Source organism: Etheostoma cragini, chromosome 11, assembly GCF_013103735.1.
Source record: "Etheostoma cragini isolate CJK2018 chromosome 11, CSU_Ecrag_1.0, whole genome shotgun sequence".
Classification (NCBI taxonomy): Eukaryota; Metazoa; Chordata; class Actinopteri; order Perciformes; family Percidae; genus Etheostoma; species Etheostoma cragini.
The window spans coordinates 23686567-23695546 of record NC_048417.1 but is presented as its reverse complement, the minus strand read 5'-3'; the positions used below and the strand labels follow the sequence as shown (position 1 = coordinate 23695546).

General features: G+C 39.6%; 1 long non-coding RNA gene across 1 annotated transcript in view; it reads left to right on the top strand.

The window, feature by feature from the left end:
- The window catches only part of LOC117952525, a 20180-nt gene extending 11548 nt beyond the window's left edge, over window positions 1-8632 (top strand). Inside the window, exons 2-3 of the long non-coding RNA XR_004658437.1 lie at window positions 4348-4357; window positions 8524-8632. This is a non-coding gene — a long non-coding RNA (uncharacterized LOC117952525). The remainder of the gene's footprint in view (window positions 1-4347; window positions 4358-8523) is intronic.
- Window positions 8633-8980: the final 348 nt, after the last annotated feature.

Here is an 8980-nt window from a genome sequence, read left to right as displayed (position 1 = left end):
CTAATTTAATACACGGGTCCAAAATGACCCGCTAACACTTCAGATGACAGCAGAAAGCTAACACCAGAGGAAGGTTAACCAAGCGCGTTGACAGATCTGGCTCTTAGATGACCTTAATACAAGCTTAAGATGTGAGGTTTTTTCGGGACCGCACCTGGGACCGCACTGGACGCAACAGTTTTTGATGAGAGGGTGGAGCTGGGAGCATGACATGCCAAGCCAAGTGTTGTTTATGGTTTCAATGTTGCTGCACTGCGCTAAGCTAAACGCTAAACTCCCTATGAAAATGTTTACTGAGGTAACTAATCCGTCCATTGTTCTTCAGTCCATGCTTTCACCCTGCGACTAAGAGGGGGCGGCCGTTTCATACACAGCCACAAGAGGTCACTTGTCGGAGAAATCTAGACAGGTGGTTTTAAGCATTTGAACAACGTGTGTTGCTTTTTCTGACAAGGACAGTCTGTTATATCTATATTTCTCTCTTGTGCTGTCTTTCCAAGAATTAATGCTACAAGCTTGTCATGGGGAGCAAAATAAATAAATCGCCTGATAGAAACAGCCTGGTTTGAGCCTTTCTCCCAACTTTACTCTCAAAGTTTGAAAAGTTTGTACTTTTTCAGTCACACCCTGCTGTAAATTCACATGGTATGGTAGTGATGGAAACTACCCAGCACAATAACTCTTCCACCGACCGGGACCTGGAAAAGGTTCCTTTCTTAGCGCAAATGCACATCAATAACAGATGTTGAAACTAGTGATCTAGCTTGTTCTTTCTTGATCACATCTCCTGCTTTAAATCTGATTCCATACCACGCATACACGCTTGCACACTTTACTGTAAATTGCGCCCATTATAACCCGAAATAAGCAGGCAACATGTCATTGTCAGCAGTGCCACCCCATCCTAATGGTCAAGCGGTCATGAAACCTAGGTTTCAAACAGAAAGCTGTCAGTCACTTGAGGCCTCTATGACCTGGAGTCATTCTCTTTATTTAACAACATATTCATAGTTTTGTTAACACCACCACTTTCCTTTTTGTGCAAACACCCTCACTCAACACTCTAATCCATTCCCTTGGTAGCCCTGGAATCTATTTAAATCCACCAGAACACTATCCTTTCCTGCTCCCACTTTGAAGCATAATTAATATGCAAAAACAAATTTAAGGATAATTACATTTTTGTTCCATTTTCATGTTGCAGCGAGTGCCATCCAGCGTGACACTTGAATGAAATGATGAAAGGAGTGCCCCTGCTGTCCGCTTATGCTGACAGATGTTTCAAAGAAATGCTCAGTATGTACATTGGCACAGGATGGAGTGTATTTTGGGCTATGCAGAGTTTGTCCTCTGTGAGGCAAAAATGAGGGTAATAAAATACAGAATTACTATATGTCAAGGTTTATATATAGCTCACTTTCACATTAATAAACAATGTAATGTGCTACATGTCGACTAGAAGGCAAGGAAAAAGGGGTAGATCAAGGAATTCAAAAACATGTTACACTGTGTGCAAAATAAATGATATAGAAGAAATATTATAATAGACAGCAAGGGGAAGTTGCATGTGATGCTTAAAGTTTTAAATTGTAACTGTATGATTCAAATTTCTGGTTGATTAAAAAATCAACAGCTGTTGTTTTTCCAACACAAGACCAACAGTTTTCTACCTATTAAATTCCCTCAATCAGTGTAGGACTTTTATAACATCTTTCTTTTTCTAATTTCATCTATATTTCGGCAAAGCTACCTATTAATGTGTTTCTTTCAATTAGTGCGTAGTGTAGTGCCATTTCTCAAATGCCTTTGCTCATGTTGTGTTGGGCATGCACAAGACAAAGACAGTTTATTACTGAATGTATGTATGTGAAACAGTATGAGAAACCGTGCTAAAATGTCTCTTCATTTTTGTTGACCAAAACGAGACACTATGACGTAATTTCATCTCTATTTGGAGTATTTCTGTTTCCTGTGTCTTGATTCAGGGGCAGACTCAGGTGACATTACTTCCTCAGCCCCAATCGGGGCAATAAGGTTGTTTTAGATGAACTTCAGGAAGTAGCAGAAAACACTGTGGTCCCATTCCGATTTAATAAAATGTTATCAGACCCATAAATCACTTTTGACTTTTAGTCGACTGAAACTTGACTGGACAAAAAAAGAGTATGAAAGAGACTAAAACTAATAAAAACTAAAATGACAGCTTGACACAACAACTGGACTAAAACTAACATTAAAACAGGCCGCCAAAAACAACACTTCTTGTACATATTTGGTTTTGAATTTAATGTTTAGTTCCTTTTAATATGCTAATGATTATGTATTTGTAATGGCCCAGAGCCTGTTTTTGTCTTGTGCACGTGCAGGTCTGTGACTGGGAGCACCTGGCCAACCCTCCTGGTCTACATAAGCCCGTCTGCCCCGGTCCAGTGTGCAGCAGTCCCTTCACCCAGCACCATCGGGATTTTATTCTGTTTAGTTACTTCCTTTGTGATCTACTGACAACATGCACCACACATTGTGCACTGCACCCATACACCCTCATACATCACTGAGCTTGACAACCACACCACGTCGTCTTTTTGTCTGTACTATTATTTAATAAATGTCAGTTTGTTATTGTTGGCTGTGCATCTCCTTGTTTTCCTTGTGGTCGTTGAGCCAAACGTAACATGTTGGGGGCTCGTCCACAAGCAGCAAAGACATTCTTCCTGTGTTACTTGGAAAAACATGTTTTTTCTGATTCTGATCTGTTTAAAATGAAAAGCCCTTCCTGTGGACAGAATCTCTTCATTTTCTAACAGTTGTCTTTTTTAGTGGAATGTTTGCAGGACAAACGCAAGGTGGAAAGTTAGGGCTGGCAGTAGCAGCAGCGCTGTCTGTGGAGACAACGCACGTGCGAGACGCAACCGTTTCAGCGAGGTAGCCGCTGCCCGGGTATTAGGCTTGTTTCTGCAGTAAAAACATTGGTATCCATTGAATCCAATATTACTTTTTTTGCCATGATCACAGCCCTGGCTCTCTAGAAAACTAACTTAACAGCTTATTTTAAGCCAAATTATTCACAAAGCTATAAGTAAAATAATTATGTGGTGTCTACTTGGGTGATATAAGGGGAAATATACTGTATGTTGAGAGAATCTTTAGTTTTTCTTCCATCAGTGATTTTGTATGTAGTAGTGCTGGAAAGGAGAATAGTCACAGAAAAATACTGGACTAAAAACTGTAAAAATCACATTAGAATACAGCACCTGATGCGGCATCATTAGCTCATTTGCAGTGTCTTTAATTGTAGGAGAAAGTCTTTTTGAGCCTGAAATAGAAGTGGCTTGACTTGGAATAAACAACAAGCTGCACGTGTAAAGAAAAACGTGGTTTGGAAATACAGTACTTAAACTTAAAAGACACACACACACAGAAAAGCCATAACAACTTCTCCCATTTATGTATATAGTTGTGTAAGGAAGTTATTTTATTTTACAGTTGGTTCTGTACAGCAATAGAGATGAAAAAGATGATTCATAGATTGGTTTGGTGTGCATCAAGACACCCTGAGGTTGATGATTAAAATCAATCAGTAGCAGAGCATTCGAGCAAAGGACTGAACCAACTTCTAATTTGAATCTACTGTTAAAACACGGGATTAATGCTAACTGGAAAAGTTAATTCTAAAGTCTCTTCTGAAGTTTAGAGATGCTACTACCTTAAAATGTAAGAATGATTATTTATACTAAGAAGACCTTGGGCCACCCCTTTAACATAATATGATGCATTGGAAGCACGGAATAGATTTGGTCACCCCATTCATATCAATAAGGGTAGGCTAAATAACAGAATTACCTCTCTGTATAATGTGAGACACAATATACTACAGCCCCCAAAATGATCAGGAAGTTGGATCAAAAACTCTTTAAAAGTACCGTCTCAAACGTTCGTAAATTCTTGGCTGGGGGGTCCATCCGTTCATTCATCATCATTTGCATCGCAAATATGAAACATACATGTTATACAATATATTAAAATGTTTTTCTTTGAGCATTAATAAAGCCACACACAATGTAGTGTGCTTAGCCAGTAAAAACCTGAAATACACCTCAGAAGTATACCAAACAAGATTGAAAGAAGAACAATGCAATCACTGGAGTAAGTCATCTAATATTTAAACACTTGACCACTCTGACAAGAGTGGCGAGTCGCTGCAATTCCCTTGGCATTAGTGATTAGTGAATTATAAGCTTATCAGTATTTTGGTGAGCGGGAACGCAGGCCGTAAGAGGAACTAAAGGCATCTCCTCCCCTGGTGATGCATGCTGGTGCCCCGCTAATGGCGGCTAATTTGCTTGTGAGACATAATTGGGTTCTGGAAGCATGAACTCAACGGGAATTGTGAACACCAGCAGAGATGTTAGCTGGGCGAGGGAAAATGTGTTTGTGTGTGTGTGTGTGTTTAGCATAGGTTTGCTCACAGTATGTGTATGCACTGTGTTACACATAGCAGATAATTACTGAATTTTTGTGTTCATTTCTTTAGTGTGCATTCAAAGTGTAGAAGTCTCTTTAAAGGGGTTTCACCACTACCCATGAGGATATTATTGGGGTTTGTGTGTGTGTGTGTGTGTGTGAGAGTGTGTGTGAGAAGGTGTCTTTATGCAAATAAGAAACTGTTGGAGATGAAGACAGGCTTCAAGCACCCCGCTGATAGAACAATTCTCTCCCTCCTAAATACTGGCGTGCATGCAACTGCAATGGAAGCACACAAACGATGCACACCGAGTAAGCTAGTAAGTGATAAAAAATCTTCTTATTGACCAATAAATCTAGTGCAAGCACAAGAACGGGGCCATATTTAACTTATTCCCAGTGGGGTAATGTGCAGCGGGAGAATGTTTAATGGCCTCCCCCAAATGACAAATCCCTAGGCAGGTTTAAGTTTTCAACATGAAATACTGTTCCATTCTGCTCATCACATGAGAAGGCACTGTGCATTTATCCATTTATGCATTACGTCTGTTCTTTGTGGACTATTCTTTGCACGAACACAAAGTGACACCTCCTCCCAAAACAGCATTATTTTTATTTGCCACATCCAACTGGCAACTCATTTTGTGTGTCTGCCAGTGTGTGAGCTAATAATAGGTGTATTGCCATCTTCAAGTTACGTACTATTGACTTTTCTATCTGTGTTTTCTATTACATTTATCCCTGAACAATATCCTGCTTTGTTCAGTTAAGAACATTGAAAGTGAATTGTGTGCTGCTGATGACCCCTAAGTTTCAAATCTCAACCAAAATAACATTCTTTACTACAAATTTACTACATTCTGACTCAAAATAGAAAACTTTTCTCCAATCATGTTGACACGTAGGGGTGTGCATTTCATTGTCTCATTTCTGGGTTGCAGAGATACTTGATGTCTGCCAAACTTGGTTCCTCTTGTCCTGCTCAATTACACACACCCAGAGAGGATTCTGAAACCTTGATTTCTGAAAAATGAACTGTGTTGAAAGTAGTTCTTACTTTCTGCTGCTTTACTGACATCTATGACGTAAGTTCTATTATTCAAAATGTTTTTTTTCTTTAAATCAGGTGATCTAGAGGCCTTTTTTAATCCTTGAAAATGTATTCATGATCATGTGTAAATTGGCTTAGAACATCATGTACATTCTAGGAGGGTTCAGATTGCGACTTGGCTCCCTTTAAATTAAATGATGTTTACAATGAAAAACATGTCCGCCGTTTTCTTTCTTATTATTCTCAGACCACATTGTGTTGTGTGACATGTCCAACATATAATAGTACAAATGTAGTATTTGAGTTTGATTTAGTGCTGGTCTAACATAAATGTAATAAAGACCTGAGGGTCAAGGCCTCATCCCACCGAGGACGAAGCGAAAACACAAAACCAAAATTTAAATATTCATTGACGGTTTCTTGCATTCAACCCTTTCACACCTGACACAGGCTGACACGTATATTCACAATCCACATTTGGAAATAAATGTGTATACTGTCTGTTACCTTGATAACAAAGTATTTCTACCTGTCATCAAAGCAGTTCAACTGATGTTTCCCCAGATGTTGTTTTTTTGTGTAATGTTATAAACAGAATTATCACATTGACATTGGAGAAAATATATTGATTGCATGAGAAAAGTCTTCCTTTTTTTTATTTTAATGTGCGATTTATAGCCATCCATCCATCCATCCATCCATCTCCGTCCGCTTATCCAAACCTCATTGCTCCTCATAGCGTGTGCCCAAATTCTTTCATATGGTGCAAAAATGTATCTGGACGGAAGGCCATGGGCCAAAATTAAATGTTAATGTAATGAGAAAATAGTATAATTTATATAAATTATCAAATACCACTGCTCTTTAATCTGCACATACTGTATCACCCATATTCCAGACCTTTTGCAGTCATTCATCACTTGAAACATCAATGGGAGACATGATTCCTGTCTTTGCTTTTTAAAAGTCTTTCAACATTAGGGCTCCAGCTGATTTACTTAATTCTCTTACAGCAATGTGTCACTGCCTAGATAGTTCCATCTTGACTGGCTGACTCAAGGCCAGTGATGTACAGGAAGCACGGCTCACAGCATGTTAGGGAGAAAGAGAGAGAGAAAGAATGCCATTGTTTTTTAATTCTTCCTAGACAGAACTTACCTACATAATTTAACAGGGAAGTTTACAAGCACTGGGCTTTACTTTGCCCTAAAATCCAGATGAAGTCCTTTTAAGCTGCACAAAATGTACGTTGGCTGTCATTACGGTTAGGATTTAAAAAAAAGGGGGGAACAAACATGTCAAATGCCATGGTGGGCCAAATCAAAAGGAGCATGGTCCAAGGTTGGCCTGCGGCCCTTTATTGGGCAGTCTTGCTTTAGAGCACAAGTCAGGGAATCACCAATGTCAGTCATCCTCCTCTGTGGACCATGAATGTTTCATGGCAATCTATTGCCATCCCTACAATAAAAAAATGTACTGTTCAGTCATGGTGCACTAAAGAAGAAGAGAAATAAAACGGCAAATGAGTGGCAGCAGTGAAGTAAGACATTTAAATTCAGTTAGCGTTACAGAAAGGTCATACAGTTGCGATGAATGTTTTGGTTCAACAGAAAATCATTCATTTGCAATTGGAGGATACGTTACAGATTCATCGTAGCATTTCAAGTGTTGCACACGGTAACTTAGCCGACCTTGGATGCCTTGTGAGTCAAACCGGGTCTCACTGTCACTGGGTCACGAGCCATGTTAATAAATTTACACAACATTTCATGAAACACGAGAATACTTTACACAAGGGACGTCACAGACAAACAAACAAAAAGAAAATAGTAAGCTAAACCAAACATGGAGTAAAAGAAATAAAACATCCGCGCTAAATGGAAGGGCGAAGTCTTATAATGTTGGCTACTGACGTACAACCACATCACGCAATCAAAGTTATTTTATGAATGAAATTGACATATTACATACCTGAGAGCCAATTCAGACACGTTTTTGAATAATTTACAATTCCGTCTCCATCAATTCATCTTAAATCTCTTGAATGGCCGACCGAGTCTGACTATGTTTTGCATGTCGTCTTCAGCTTCTATTCCATTCTTTTCTGTAATGGTCGTGGCCCAGTATTAGATATACCTACAGCAGATAACATCTAAAATAAAATACGATGAGGCCTAAATAAATAAATATTCTGCTACCATTTACATACATACTCACTAACACTGGCTTTCCTGGTGTTACGACAAAATCTGTAACCCGTCAGAATGTGTAACTGTAGCGCCGTCTACCTGTAGTTAAACATTTTTTTGACTTGTGCAAGAGCATTAATAAAAACTATGTCAAAACAGCATTCATTTCACAGTTAGTCTTGTTTGCGGTTACAGGTCATTTACGATCATCAGATGTAACATTACAAAGTTTCAGAAATATTTAAAAGTTACATATAGTCACCTTAAAAATAAATACAAATATGGTATTGCAGTGCTGAACAATTATTATTAACTGCACTTTACAATCATGATGGATTTGCTGCAATACTGTGTTATAGCAATCACCGATGTGGTTTTGGATTTCATCACTAGCATCTTAATTTTTATCACAAGAGCCACAATAATCTAATCTTTCTGTCGCTACCTGTGGCTGTCACTCTCCATACTGCTTGATCTCTCTGATAGCTGAATGACACACATTGTGATATTGCTGCATCTTTGAAATCCCCAAACCCATTGCTGTATCATCCCAACCCGGTCTCAAGGCAGCTCAGAAAAAGGTCACGTTATTTTGATCTATTGATTCCTCAACAGGGACAGGATTTTCTTGTTTATTTCATGGTGGTCACGGCTTTCACCATGTGCCAGGACACTGGGCTGCAGTAGCCTGCTCTGTGGGGCAACAACGGCCGCAGGAAAACGATCCGCTGTCTCTGGGGGACGTCACAACGGGGAAATGCAACGCCACACGCCAGGGACAACGGGACAGACCGCCACACGTGGGATGCCCTACAACGACAGGACGGTTGTGGTTAGGAGAAGAAGAACACGGAAAGGAACCGCCACACGCAGGACGCGATCCCTGGTCTCCGGGGAGAAGGTCCTGTGTAGTTTAACCATCCCCCACCCCAACCAATCATTCCTATGCAAATGTTTGGCTTTTCGATACTGCCGTAGTCTTGCTGTTATCATGAAAGGTGCTTCCCTTTAAAAAATGTACTCACTAGCACAAAAAACAAAACAAGAGAAATCGTGTCCCTGTACACATATCAACAGATTTAATAACGTCACCATTTCACAAATTGCCATGACACTGGGCTGAACATCCTGGACTGCTGTCAGATAGAGTTGGCCAGCCATGCCAAAGATTCAGCAGGTCTGCATTAGTGTTACATTTAAACATAGTAAAATATACTGCAACCTAGGAACCAACAGTGGCCGATGTAATTGTGAAAACATTAACTTTATCTTGTTTTCT